The sequence below is a fragment of the Erpetoichthys calabaricus genome, chromosome 2 (genome assembly GCF_900747795.2).
Source record: "Erpetoichthys calabaricus chromosome 2, fErpCal1.3, whole genome shotgun sequence".
NCBI lineage: Eukaryota > Metazoa > Chordata > Cladistia > Polypteriformes > Polypteridae > Erpetoichthys > Erpetoichthys calabaricus.
In genome coordinates, this window is record NC_041395.2 from 21,946,601 (window position 1) to 21,961,943 (window position 15,343).

General features: G+C 41.9%; 1 protein-coding gene and 1 long non-coding RNA gene across 2 annotated transcripts in view; one reads left to right on the forward strand and one right to left on the reverse strand.

The window, feature by feature from the left end:
• Positions 1 to 661: 661 nt before the first annotated feature.
• On the reverse strand, positions 662 to 1,211 carry LOC127526811 (uncharacterized). The gene is made up of 2 exons (XR_007934249.1): positions 957 to 1,211; positions 662 to 820 (listed from the first exon to the last, which is right to left on the reverse strand). It is a non-coding gene; the product is annotated as an uncharacterized LOC127526811 (long non-coding RNA).
• Positions 1,212 to 14,260: 13,049 nt separating this feature from the next.
• LOC114645688 (GTPase HRas) overlaps positions 14,261 to 15,343 on the forward strand; it is a 133,267-nt gene continuing 132,184 nt past the window's right edge. Inside the window, exon 1 of the mRNA XM_028793511.2 lies at positions 14,261 to 14,528. The gene's annotated coding sequence lies outside the window, so the exon portion shown is untranslated. The remainder of the gene's footprint in view (positions 14,529 to 15,343) is intronic.

Consider the following 15,343-nt stretch of genomic DNA (forward strand, 5'->3'; position numbering starts at 1 on the left):
ATTGTTAATAACAAAAAAAATACATTATTCCCATACAACTGTTTGGTACATTTTAATATTTTTTTTTTTCAAACTTAGTTTTCTAGTTTCTACATTTTTCCCACAACACAGAATCTGGCAAATAACATTCACTTTATTAGCCCAGGAGTCCAGTTAAAAATTGAAGCTGGCTGGGGCAAAAACCTGCAGCCACAGTGAGCCCCCAGGACTAAAGCTGAGAACCCCTGGTGTAGAGCACTACTAAACAGTGCAGAGCAGAACTAAACAGTAGTTTTTGAAAGACCTTCAGCTCTTTAAGCTTCTGCTCTCCAACATTTCGTAGACTCCAGTGGGGGGCAAACTCCACTCACCTCCCCTTTTAGCACTCTAGAGCAGGGGTTCTCAGGGATCCTGGGGGCCCACTGTGGAACAAAAACCTGCAGCCAATCAGATTCTGTTTTTAATTGGTCTCCTGGGCTAATTAAGTGAACTTTCCCAGATTCTGTGTTTTGGGGAAAATGTAGAAATTAGAAAACTAAGTTTGGTTTTATATATATATATATATATATATATATATATATAGCGCCCACCACAATTATTGGCACCCCTGATTAAGATGTGTTCTTAGGCTTCTAATAAATTCTTTTTTTTCCCACAAAAAACATAGGCTCACAACACAAAAAAAGAGAAAAATCCAACCTTTAATTGAAGTACATTTATTCAGTGGGAAAAAAATCCCACATTAAGAAATACATTTTTTACATGAAATCATGTGTGCCACAATTATTGGCACCCCTACTGTTAATATTTTATACAACCCCCTTTTGCCAACAAGACAGCACTTAATCTTCTCCTATAACATTTCACAAGGTTGGAGGCTACAGAGAAAGGGATTTTTGATCATTCCTCTTTGCACAATCTTTCTAGATCGCCCAGAGTCCTGGGTTCTTTCTTATGCACTCTTCTCTTCAGCTCACCCCACTCCACAGGTTTTCAATGGGGTTGAGGTCTGGGGACTCAGATGGCCATGGGAGGAGCTTGATTTTGTGTCTGCTGAGCCATTTTTGTGTAGATTTTGCCATATGTTTAGGGTCATTATCCTGCTGGAAGACCCAATGACAACCCATCTTCAGCTTTCTCGCAAAGGCCACCAGAATTTGATTTAAAATGCCCTGGTATTTCAAGGAGTTCATTAAGCCATGCACCCTGACAAGGTTCCCAGGGCCTTTGGAAGAGAAACAGTCCCACAGCATCACAGATCCTCCACCATACTTTACAGTGGGCATGAGGTGCTTTTCTGCATACTCATTCTTGGACTCATGCCAGACCCACTTAGAATGTTTGTTGCCAAAAAGCTCAATTTTAGTCTCATCTGACCAAAGTACACGGTCCCAGTTGAAGCCCCAGTACCGCTTAGCAAACTCCAGACGTTTACGTTTGTGACTGGAGGTGAGAAAAGGCTTTTTCCCTGCAATGTCTCCCCAAACAGCTTGTTGGTATGGAGGTAGTGTCTTATGGTTATCATAGAGACTTTGTGACCCCAAGACACCACTCTTCAGTGCAGTTTTCTAACAGTGAGCTTTGGGGAATTTTTTACTTCTCTTACCATCCTCCTCATTGTGCGTGGTGGCAAGATAAACTTGGGTCCTTTCCAGCCTTGTTTGTAACTGTTCCCGTTGTTTTACTCTTCTTTATTATTCCTCTGACTTTAGATACAGGCAGGTTTAGACGAGTAGCTATTTTCTTGTAGCCATTACCTGACTTATGAAGGTCGACACACATCTGCCTTACTTGAACGGCATGTTCTGTTGTCTTTCCCATGTTGAAGAATGGCTAAGAGCAATAAGGATTCTGTGTCATGTCATATTTATACCCCAGGGACACAGGGAGTCATTAATTACTAATTAAAATTCAAATTTACTCTGATCAACTTTAAAAACTAAACTAGAAATTACAAAAATGCTTCAATTACATTTATTTTCTAGGAATTGTTAGGGGTGCCAATAATTGTGGCACACATGATTTCATGTAAAAAAATTATGTCTTAATGTGGGATTTTTTTCCCAATGAATAAATGTACTTCAATTAAAGGTCAGATTTTTCTCTTTTTTGTGTTGTAAGCCTATATTTTTTGGGGAAAAAAAGAATTTATTAGAAGCCTAAGAACACATCTTAACCAGGGGTGCCAATAATTGTGGAGGGCACTATATTAAAATGCACCAAGCAGTTATATGGGAATAATGTATTTCTTTTACAATTCATTCTACTTTTTGCCGGATGTTCTAATTGTTTAATTACTTCATTAATTTCTAATTAGTTAGTCTAACACTAAAGTAGTTGCAGCCTTTGATTATTCAGTGTTGCCTGCCTAGCTGTCTGTTCTGCTGGTTGTCATTATTAAGATACAATGAAAGGAAAAAACTGCACAGAGAAAGGGCAAAATATAATGAAATCAACAAAAGGGAGTTAAGCATTTAAATCTCTAGGAAAAATGGAAATATTCTGAAATGTCTTATAAATGTAAAAATCATGCTGTGTTGCTTTCTTAATGTAGAATAAGAAAAGAGAAAAAAATACCGGCTAATTAAATGAGATCAGTGTTGTCAGGTGTTGTCACTGATTATGAATCTGGTTGGAACAAAAACCCGAAGCCACAGTGGGCCCCCAGGACCGACTTTGAGAACCCCTGCTCTACACAATAATCACCTTTTTTAACCTTCTCAAACCCACACAGTACTTAATCTTTGCAAAACGTTCGGTATTAAAACACTTAGAGAATTATATATAGATAATGTTTTTGCATCTTATGAACAATTACACTTTAAATTTAACTTTCCAGCAATACAATGTTTCCACTACTTTCAAATTAGAAGTTTTGTTTTCATAAACCTACCCAATTTTCCTCACCTCCCACCTACTTTTAATCAAGAGGTAATACTGATCAATCTTGAAGACTCACACAGCAACTCAACAATATATTAAACCATCTCAAAGAATCTTCCCTTCAAAAATTCAAAAGTAAGGTGGGAGAAGAATTTTTCAATTGCTGTCTTAGAAAAGGAGAGGACGTCAGCCACGCAGAGAATACACTCTAGCTCTGTATATGCAAATCATCCAGTAATGGAACTTAAAATCTTTCCTCAGTCACAATTATCTCGTTAAAAACTGTCCAAACTGTATTCAGGGAAACATCCAACCTGCTTGCTCCAGCCTCACTGGGCCCTTTTTTCTGTTTTGTGGGCGCACCAAATTAACATCATTTTGGACAAAAATCATAGAATGCTTATCAAACAGCCTTGTGGTCACGATTACTGCGAACGCACTAACAGTTGTGTTTGGTGGATCCCCTAATCCACGATGGGCTTAAAGTGGAGAAGGACTTAGCTATTTAAGCGTTGATCATACATTTAATAATACAGCGCACGGACGCGGGGTTGTTTAATGCTGCTGGTTGTCACCTCCTGGCTGGAGCAAACCAATGACAACCTTAGAACTTCATCACGGGGTTCAACAGCCCATTAAGAAGGTAGGAACCAACCCCGTAAGTCCGGGACGCCTGTTCATCACAATGTCCACTCTATTGAAACAAATTCTTTTTACAGTCTCCAGTGAATCGCAACTTCAAACTGTTTGTGCCCGTAATTATTGGCACGGCAACAATTAAAGAAAATTAAATATTCCGATTTCAACAGCCAATTGGGTTACAATTTGTAAAGAAAGATTTTTCCAGCTACCGAAGTGGTGCAGGACGCAAGTGGGCATGACACGTTCCCCTCTTTCTCTCTCAGCCTGCTATATGCCTTTATAAATCAGTGCAGCATGTCATACTTTCTGTACTTTTAATGCGTCTTTTTGGTTTCTAGGCGGGCGCGAACGCCACCAATTCACGTTGCTAGCGGACGCCAAGGTTCTGAACGCACGGTGCAAACAACGATGAGCACAGCGGCTACGAAACCATGCTCGTAATCATAAATGGGACGTTCATTTAAAAATGTATCGTCCAAAAAAAAACGGTACCCACCACGCAGAGCAGAAGTTACTCTTCACGCATTCTCTTCTCAGTCCACAGTGCAGCCTACAAGCTTGCTTAGCAACCGCGAAAAAAAAACTTCCTGGAAACACAGCGGGATGTGAGGTGCATTATGGGAATCGTAGTTCAGCTGGATATGCGATACGTGCGAAGAGCCAGTTAGTCAAGCCTAGCGGTTTTATTGACATGCCGTTCATATATAATGATGCAGTTTACAGTGAGACAAAATGGACCACGATGAAGAATGTATGCAAACAGTACATATATAATATAACATAAGACCAGACAAGACTAGTTAAACAAAACAAAATATAGAAACAAAATATACTCTAGTAAACTATATGCTACACTATACTAATAGATCAGAGAATAAATTGTAGGCAAATGAATAGACCGTGACACAATCAAATAGATGGAAATAAATAATTTATTGATATAAATAATAACAGAGACAGCAGTAGTGAAGGATGTCCTGTGTAAAGATTCACTACTAGGAGCAGATCTGAGGACAGCACAGAGCCCAGACAGCCGAGGGGTAGAAGCTGTTCCAGAACCTGGCACAAATACCTTGGCTGTACCTTCTGCCAAATGGAAGCGAGATAAACAGAGATTTGGAAGGATGGGAGCTGTCCTTCACAATGCAGACGGCTTTGCAGATACAACGCTTGATTAAGACGGAGATGTTCCAATGATTTTATCTGCACCATTTACTATACGTTGTGGGACCTTACAGTCCGAGACAATGCAGTTCCAATGGTGCCCCTGTAGAATGTGGGGAAAATTTGGGGAGGTGGCCATGTCTTCCTTACTCACCAATGATAGTGGAAATGCTGCTGTGACTTCTTGGCAATGGAAGTTGTATTAATTGATGAAGTAAGGTCAACTGCCAGGTGCATACCAAGGAATCTGGTGCTTTTGACCAATTCCACTATGAAACCTTCACTATAGAGTGGGGTCTGGGTAACATGGACCTACCGGAAGTCAACAATCATCTCTTTTATTGTGTTCATGTTAAGTGACAGATTGTTGCACTTACACCAGGTGCAAATGAAGGTACGCAATCCAAGAGTTTCAATGCTATTGCCAAATAAGAATCAATAATTCTTTAAAACTGCCAATATTTTGTATTCCTTGGTTATTTTTTCAGTAAACCCTGTCCAGTAATGATGGAGATTGTTCTGCAAATGCAAAGAATCAAAATGCAACATCATTCTAACCTTTGCTTTTGTTCTTCTTAATTTATTGTTATTTAACTAATACCTTTATCAAAGACAGTATATAAATCGCAAAAAGTTTCCAATAACTTAACACTACAAGTACAACCCCAATTCCAATGAAGTTGGGACGTTGTGTAAAACGTAAATAAAAACAGAATACAATGATTTGCAAATACTTTTCAACCTATATTCAATTGAATACACCAGAAAGACAAGATATCGAATGTTCAAACTGATAAACTTAATTGTTGTTTTGCAAATCTTCACTCATTTTGAATTTGATGCCTGCAACACATTCCAAAAAAGCTGGGACAGCAGCATGTTTACCACTGTGTTATATCACCTTTCCTTTTAACAACTCTCAATAAGCGTTTGGGAACTGAGGACACTAATTGTTGAAGCTGTGTAGGTGGACTTCTTTCCCATTCTTGCTTGATGTACAACTTCAGTTACTCAACAGTCTGGGGTCTCCGTTGTCGTATTTTGCGCTTCATAATGCGCCACACATTTTCAATGGGAGACAGGTCTGGACTGCAGGCAGGCCAGTCTAGTACCCCCACTCTTTTACTACGAAGCCACGCTGTTGTAACACATGCAGAATGTGGCTTCGCCTTGTCCTGCTAAAATAAGCAGGGCCATCCCTGAAAAAGACATCGCTTGGATGGCAGCATATGTTGCTCCAAAACCTGTATGTACCTTTCAAGCATTAATGGTGCCTTCACAGATGTGCAAGTTATCCATGCCATGGGCACTAACACACCCCCATACCATCACAGATGCTGGCTTTTGAACTTTGCGCTGATAACAATCTGGATGGTCCTTTTCCTCTTTGGCCCAGAGGACACGACGTCCATGATTTCCAAAAACAATCTGAAATGTGGACTCGTCAGACCACAGCACACATTTCCACTTTGCGTCAGTCCATCTCAGATGAGCTTGGGCCCAGAGAAGCCGGCGGCATTTCTGGGTGTTGTTGATATATGGCTTTTGCTTTGCATGGTAGAGTTTTAACTTGTACTTGCAGATGTAGCGACAAACTGTGTTAACTGACAATGGTTTTCTGAAGTATTCCTGAGCCCACGTGGTAATATCCTTTACAGAATGATGTTGGTTTTTAATGCAGTGCCACCTGAGGGATCAAAAGTCACGGGCATCCAGTGTTGGTATTCGGCCTTGCCGCTTACGTGCAGAGATTTCTCCAGATTCTCTGAATCTTTTGATGATATTATGGACAGTAGATGATGAAATCCCTAGATTCCTTGCAATTGTACGTTGAGAAATGTTGTTATTAAACTGCTGGACTATTTGCCCACACAGTTGTTCACAAAGTGGTGAACCTCGCCCCATCCTTGCTTGTGAACAGCTGAGCCTTTTGGGGATGCTCCTTTTATACCCAATCATGACAAACATCCATCCATTTTCCAACCCGCTGAATCCGAACACAGGGTCATGGGGGTCTGCTGGAGCCAATCCCAGCCAACACAGGGCACAAGGCAGGAACCAATCCTGGGCAGGGTGCCAACCCACCGCAGGACACACACAAACACACCCACACACCAAGCACACACTAGGGCCAATTTAGAATCGCCAATCCACCTAACCTGCATGTCATTGGATTGTGGGAGGAAACCGGAGCGCCCGGAGGAAACCCACACAGACACGGGGAGAACATGCAAACTCCACGCAGGGAGGACCCGGGAAGCGAACCCAGGTCTCCTAACTGCGAGGCAGCCGCCCTCATGACAAACACCTGTTTCCAATTAACCTGTTCACTTCAACTTTCCCAGTCTTTTGCTGCCCCGTCCCAGCTTTTTGGAACGTGTTGCAGGCGTCAAATTCAAAATGAGTGAAGATTTGCAAAACAACAATAAAGTTTATAAGTTTGAACATTCGAAATCTTGTCTTTGTAGTGTATTCAATTGAATATAGGTTGAAAAGGATTTGCAAATCATTGTATTCTGTTTTTATTTACGTTTTACACAACATACCAACTTAATTGGAATTGGGGTTGAATGAACTGGTATGGGGACTGACTTAGGATCATAGATGAAGAACTTAAATAACAGACTTGTGGCTTACACTTTAGTACCTTAGTCACTAACCAGCACTACCTAAAAATAAAAGTTTATATAGCACCTCTGCATAGGGGATGCCACAGTAGTTCACAGGTATTACAGGCACAGGTTTACAATTCTTTCTTTAACCTTTACTCAGTGTGTGATTCAAAACAAGTCATTTAACTGGTGTGGACTTCAGTTCAATGAATATACAGATTGTGAGTAAACGGTTAAAGTAACAATCACGTCGTGAAGCGCCTGGGCACCATTTACTGTAATACAGACAGACCAGTAACTGCGCACTGCAGAATACACTTGACTTGAGCATTCCTACTTTTCATTCTCTTTTTCTGTACATTTCCCATTCGTTTGCTCAGAGGTTGATGCGCTTGCTGCTTCCTGAGCAGATCTTCTTTTCTCCACTCTAGCGGCCCACTTCTTCTCGTCTTTCATCTGCATCTTTTCGTGTTAAAACTGATGAAGTCAGTGTTTGTGTTGCAATTACTTATTACGTTTTCTTTAATTTTTCACTTGAGCTAACACTTAAGTCTTCAATCTGCCTCAGGAATGATTTAAGATATGAAGAGGTAGGGGAAGTGATGGCAAAGGTGGTAGCGATGAAAACGGCACCCGTATGCATGCACCGCATGGCCACCCTGCTGGCCACTTCTGAGAGTTGATTCTACAATAAAATAAAATAAAAAGAGGAATAACCTTGGAGGTCAATCATCCCCCCGAAAGTGGATAGTAGACATCACGTAGTATATGTGTACCAAATTTCAGGTCAATAGTTCAAACGGTTTGCGAGCTACAGGTGATATAACATTCCGGACAGACAAACAGACAGCCACGGTAGCGTATTAAATATAATAAAGATAGATAGATAGATAGATAGATAGATAGATAGATAGATAGATAGATAGATAGATAGATAGATAGATAGATAGATAGATAGATAGATAGATAGATGCATACAAGACAGGTAAATGAATAAACATACTTTTTTGTTCCACAAAATTATATTCACTAGCTGCAGCTGTGATATAAAATATATATTCATACATATTTCAAAACAGCTAAAAACAAAGTGCAATTTTTATATAGTGTCTCACACATGCGAATAGGAGGCAGCTGAAGGGCTTAGAGAATAATGTTAACACGTCCACCCCGAGGGTGGCGGGGTGCACTGACTCTCTTTTTAAGTCTCCTGCAGACCTTTCCCGGGAAATCCCACCAGGAGCCGGTGCCTCAGCTCAGAACATGTCACTTCCGGTCCCGGCCCTGAGGATGACATCACTTCCCCCAGACTCCCTATAAAGCCTCTCTCCCCTCCTCTGGATTTCAGTTCTGTTTTGGACTCAGTCTTGTAAACTATAAGGTCTTACAATTCTTTATTTTTGCAGCCAGTAACATATTATACAGGTGGCTGCCCCAAACCTTATTCATGTCTGGAGTCTCGTTTTGTCACAATAGGTACAATATTCAAAACAGGCACACCACGTAATAATGATTATCTAATAACAAAAATATATTGTGCCAGGGTGTAATTGGAAAAGGTGAAGACAGACACAATTGGAGAAGGCATTATCCAAACTGGGTGGCACGGTGGTAGCGCTGCTGCCTCGCAGTTAGGAGACTTGGGTTTGCATCCCGGGTCCTCCCTGCGTGGAGTTTGCATGTTCTCCCCATGTCTGCGTGGGTTTCCTCCGAGTACTCCGGTTTCCTCCCACAGTCCAAAGACATGCAGGTTAGGTGCATTGGAGATCCTAAATTGTCCCTAGTGTGTGCTTGGTGTGTGTGTGTGCCCTGCAGTGGGCTGGCACCCTGCCTGGGGTTTGTTTCCTGCCTTGCACCCAGTGTTGGCTGGGATTGGCTCCAGCAGACACCCATGACCCTGTAGTTAGGATATAGCGGGTTGGATAATGGCTGTATGGATTATCCAAACTGATGACTGTAGAGACCCTGCAGTGCCTATTAGGTCACCATTGTTGAATGGGCCATTGACTAAAGATGCTCTGGGACACCAGGTCATGGAGTGGGTGGCAGCATCAGTTATAGTTATTTCTAATTTTGCCATCATACTCTTTTATGCTTCCAGTAACTCCTGGTTCATTCCAACACTGGCGAAGCGCCACTGTTTCCTGATCACTTCATTCTGATGTCCAGTATTACACAGCAGTTTAGAGTAGTACACTGCAAACCCAGCAATGTGTTACATACATTGAAATACCAGAATCTTCTCAAAAAAGAAAAGCCTGCTCTGATGTTGTGTAAAACAGACCTGTGTTGCTCTCCCAATTGTAAATTTCAGATGGAGCCTACTGTAGACATTTACAAGACCACAGTACTTCCACCTCTTTCCATTATTGTGACTGATTTCAGGGGCATTCCTGGGCTTGTGTGAAGTCAAACTAACAAGTCCTTTGTCTTGGTAATGTTCAGTTGCAGATGGCTGTCTCTCAGCCACATGACAACGCCCTCCATTACCTGTATATACTGTATGTCTCCTGATCTTCATTGTCATTGCAGATTTTGAACTGTCTGTAGCCAGGCTGCTGCATCAGTTATACAGTTAAGTGAGGTAAGGGGAAGGCAATCCTCTGGAGTGCTTACATGGCAATACTTAGATAGAGATCAAAGGTACTGCATAATTAAGTCGATGTGAAAGTCACTATATAATATATTGAATGTCATGAGGGATCAAAGAACATTTCAGCAGCACCACTCACACACACAACCACCTTCAAACTCAGGTCAGTTTAGAATAATTGATGTATTTGATAATGTAGGAGAAAATCCCATGCAGACAAAAGGAGAACATGGATTCATCCCAAGAATTTGGACCTATAAAAGCCACAGCACTAACCACTGTACTGCCATGCTGCTTTCTCAGTATCAGTCTTTCTCATTGCCCACTCTTCTTTGTAGAACTTCATTAATTCAGTAACATTCACAAGCTTTTGAGTATTCTTTACAGGTCCTGCCATGGCAACTCTATTGGGTTTAGGTCTGGACTTTAACTAGGCCACTCCAAAACTGCTTTTCAAGGTGGATTGTGGGTGATACATTGAGCCTAGTGTTTATTTGCATGTGTGTACGTTCACCCTGTGATGGACTGGCACCCTTGTTCAGGGTTTGCTCCTGCCATGCGCCTGATGCTTTCTGGGAATGGCTACAGCTGCCCCTTGAATCTGCTCAGAATCAAGCAGGTTTAGTAAATGGGTGGATGGATGAACAGACACACAACCTATGTTGCAGAGATAGACCGCACAGCAATTGATAACAGTATCTGCGGATGGACATTTTCTATATGGAGTCTGCATGTTCTCCCTGTGTCTGTATCCCACATTGCTAACGATATGCCGGTACGGTTACTTGGTGATTCTAAATTGAAATCTTTGTGTGAAAGCCACACCATAGTAATAAGGAGTGGCAATGTGTCCCAGTAACCTGTCCTTGTTATTCCCTGAGCATTCACAACAGGACTTTGTAGTTTAGAGGTTTAATTCTTAAAATCAGAAGAGAAAAAAGTACTAAATGATCAGGATTTCATGTTTTTTATCATACAGAAGCAAGTACTGTGTGATGGTTTCTACTTGCCAGTAACACGTGTCACACACGTGCGAGTAGGGGGCAGCTAAAGGGCTTAAGTATTGGTAATGCCATATCAGACCAGGGGGCAGCTGGGTGTACTGACTGTCTTTCTCAGTTCCTTGCAGACCATTCCCAGGAAATCCCACCAGGTTCTGGTGCAATTGATGACATCACTTCCAGTTTTCTGAGGCCGTTTGATGCCATCACTTCCGGTTCTGACCCCGATGATGTCACGTCCTGTTCTGGCCCTTTTGATGACATCACTTCCGCTCTTGTCCTTTAAAGCCACCATCTTACCTCCACCTAATCAGACCTAATTTTGGACTCAGTTGTGTGAACATCTCTGTTCAAAGTTCTTTCAATCTTTTGCAGCCGGGATATAATATACGGGTGGCTGCCCTAAACTTTTATAATGTCTGAAGTCACGTCCTTGTCACACACGTTATACACTCACTGATCAAATTCTTAGTTGCACTATCCTAATACTGAGTAGGGCCTCCTTTCGCTCTCAAACAGCCTTAATTCTTTGTGGCATGAATTCCACAAGATATTAGAAACATGCTTTTGAGATTCTGGTCCATGTTAACACAATTGCATCACACAATTTCTGCAGATTTGTCAGCCGCACATTCATGCTGCCATTCTCTTGTTCTACCACTTCCCAGACCTGTTCTATTGGACTCGGATCCGATGACTGGGAAGAACACTGAAGAAAACTGAACTCACTGTCATGTTCATGAAAACAGTGTGAGACGACTTTTGCTTTGTGACATGATGCATTATCATGCTGGAAGTAACCATTAGAAGATGGGTGAATTGTGGCCATGAAGGGATGCACATGATCAGCAACAATACCCAAACAGGCTGTGACATTCAAGCAATGATTGATTGGAATTAATGGATGAAAATTATGCAAAGAAAACATTCTCCATACCATTACACCACCACCACCAGCCAGGATTTTCCACACAAGGCATGGATACACACTGCGGGGGCCACATTCTGACCCTACCATCTGTGTGCCTCAGCAGAAATTGAGATTCATCAGACTTCAGTTGTCCAGTTTTGGTGAGCCTGTGTCCACCACAGCCTCAGCTTTCTTTTCTTGCCTGAGAAAAGTGGTAACCAACATGGCCTTCTGCTTTTGTAGCCTGACTGCCTCCAAGTTTGACATGTTATGCATGCTGAGATGTTTTTCTGCTCACCACAGTTGCTTATCTGAGTTCCTGTAGCCTTTCTGTCAGCTCAAACCAGTCTGATCATTCTCCTTTAACACCTCTCATCTGTAAGGGATTTCTGTCCACAGAACTGTCGCTCACTAAATGTGTTTTTGTTTTTTGCACCATGCTGTGTAAACTCTAGGGAGTGCTATGCTTGAAAAACACTGGGGATCAGCAGTTACAAAAATACTCACACCAACCTATATGGCACCAGCAGTCATGTCACAGTCGTAATCACTGAGATCACATTTTTTCCTGATTCTGCAGTGTTTCATGTGAACGTTAACTGAAGCTCCTGACCCGAATCTGTGGGATTGAATGCATTGCACTGCCACCGCACGATTGGCTAATTTGATAACTGTATGGATAAGCAGGTGTACAGTTGTTCCTAATAATTTGTCTAATGTTTGTATATGGTAGCAATGTGATCAGTTCATTGATATTGTTTAAGGCACTATTGTACAGTATTACAAAAAACACACTGATCAGTTGAAGTCTTAACACTCCATCCATCCATCCATTGTCCAACACAGAATCCGAACACAGGGTCACGGGGGTCTGCTGGAGCCAATCCCAGCCAACACAGGGCACAAGGCAGGGAACCAATCCTGGGCAAGGTGCCAACCCACCGCAGGACACACACAAACACACCCACACACCAAGCACACACTAGGGCCAATTTAGAATCGCCAATCCACCTAACCTGCATGTCTTTGGACTGTGGGAGGAAACTGGAGCGCCCGGAGGAAACCCACGCAGACACGCGGAGAACATGAAAACTCCACGCAGGGAGGACCCGGGAAGCGAACCCAGGTCTCCTAACTGCGAGTCTTAACACTCATGGGTGTTAAATGACAACTTCACAGCAATGGAAAGACAATTTTTTTCTCTCCATACTGTTGTGCGTGAAGATGAAATATTCTCGCTTGCTCAGTCAAAAACGCTGAGATCACATTTTTTCCTCATTCTGGTGTTTCGTGTGAACATTAATTGAAGCTCCCGACCTGTATCTGTGTGATTGTTGTGCTGCTGCCACATGTTTGGCTGATAAGATAAATGAATGGATAAGAAGGTGTACAGGTGTTCCTAATAATCTACCTAGTGTTGTATACGGTAGAAATGTGATCAATGGATTGATATTGTTAAATGCACTGTTACATTAAAAAACTCACTGATCAACTGAGGTCTTTGGACTCATGAATGTTAAATGAAAGCTTCACAGCAACGGAGAGACATTTGTTTTCTCTATACTGTCGTGCGTGACGGTTTAAGCCATGGGTGTCAAACTCCGGTCCTGGAGGGCCGCAGTGGCTACAGTTTTTCATTCTAACCATCTTCTTAATTGGTCACCAGTTTTTGCTGCTAATTAACTTCTTCTGCCTTAGTTTTAATTGACGTGACTCAGGCCCCTTAGTTGTCTCTTTTTCCTTAATTATCAGCCAAACAATAATGAGACACAAGTGAGCAGCTCACCTGTGCCCATCACACAATATCTGAAAATAAAGAAAGGTGATGGTCTCAGTAAGGCTGATCTCTCAGGTCACCAAAACATTTTGACAGTGTTATTAGAAAAAAAAAACCAGAAAAATCAACAGTTTTGGAAAAGAGCAGCAACAAGCCATGGAATTAAGTAACGAGTTTAATTGACAGCAACAATAATCGGCTTCCCATTAAGAAAGTGAATGGAGTGAAATTAGTTGAACTTTGTAGCCCCAGTTCAGCTGGTCATCTGTCATCTCATTTCTGTTTGGCTGTCATTTAATGAAGGAAGTAATCAATTCAGAGGACTGAATCCTTACAGACAGGGCTATTAAAATGAAGGGAAGAAGTTAAATAGCAGTGAAAACTGGTTACTGATTAGGAAAAGGGTTAGAATGAAAACTTGCAGCCACTGCGGCCCTCCAGGACCGGAGTTCGACACCACTGGTTTAAACCTTCCAGAATGAAATATTCTCATTTGCTTTGTGAGGTTATGAAGCAACAAGTATCGCAGAAAGCTGTTACCTGAGCAGTGAACTTTGATTTGTCTTGCTGTCACCCAATTGAAAACCGCCTCTTCCTTACCCGCGTTTTATTCGGAAGCGTGTTAGCCAATCGGATTGCAGCAGGGGCCGTGGTTTGCTGCGAGATTGACAGGTCATGTGGGCGGGGCGGTAAGACCTACTGGGCGTGGGTTGCAGTATTTCTCTCGGCACATTGTTCGAAAACGTTGGCGAGAGCTCAGTGGGAAGAACGGGTTAAATGCAGGTTAACCGGTGTGGGGTTAAAAAGCACTAGCAAAACGGTCTACAGGGAAAGAAGACAACAAGAGCAAGAAGGAAGAGTTTGTTGATCTATTTATTATAATTTTTGACGATCCCCTGATCTGTATTGGATTATTTCATCTCTGGCTTCGCGAGCTTCTGCTTGGACGGCATCGTTTTCCACAGCTGTAAGTAAAAGAATATGAATGCATGTAACTTGCTTTTAATGAAACATGTATTTTAATTTTTTTCGGGTAGATCATAAAGTGCTGAACGCTACAGCTGCTATGCATTTTTAATATTTGCATGATTTATTTATTTATTTTAGTGGAAGCGCCTTTTGTATTCGAGACCTTCACCCTGAAGCTTTTTATTGATGATAATGGTGTTGGTGACCGATATTTTATAATATGGTTTACCGTTTGCACGTTTTAGAATGCGGTTGTCTTTATGTAACGGTTAAAGTGCTGGCTTCTGCTCAAGTGAGATACGCAAAGTGGGAAGTCCGAGTTTGCAATCGTTAACAAATCGATCGCATTTGCTTCCTTTTTTAATTGTATCAGAATCGCCATCTAGGTTGAGTCGAAATCATCCTTTTAGATACTGCATTCGGCTCTCGGTGGAAACCCTCCCGTGTGATATAGGGGAGCGAGCGTGCAGTTCCGATTGTCTTTCTTTGAATCGCTTATCCCCCCCTCCTTCACCAACCCCAACCCCATGGCTTTCCTTTCCAGCGATTGCGGCTGTGTGAAATCCAGCAGAAGCGACGCCCCGCCCGAGTAAAACTGAAAGCTTCAAGCCCGGGGCTCTGCGGAAGTCGCATTCCTATAGAGCGCCTTGGCTGCGCAACATTACTTCATCCGAGTCCCGCCCGCAAACCCGCAGAAAGGGGGGAAAAATATATATAAAAAATGTAGGATCCTTTTTAATTGAATTGAATACGAATTAAAAAATTGGCCGACTATTGTTTTCAAAAGTTCATTTCTACTGTTTGCTTCATGTG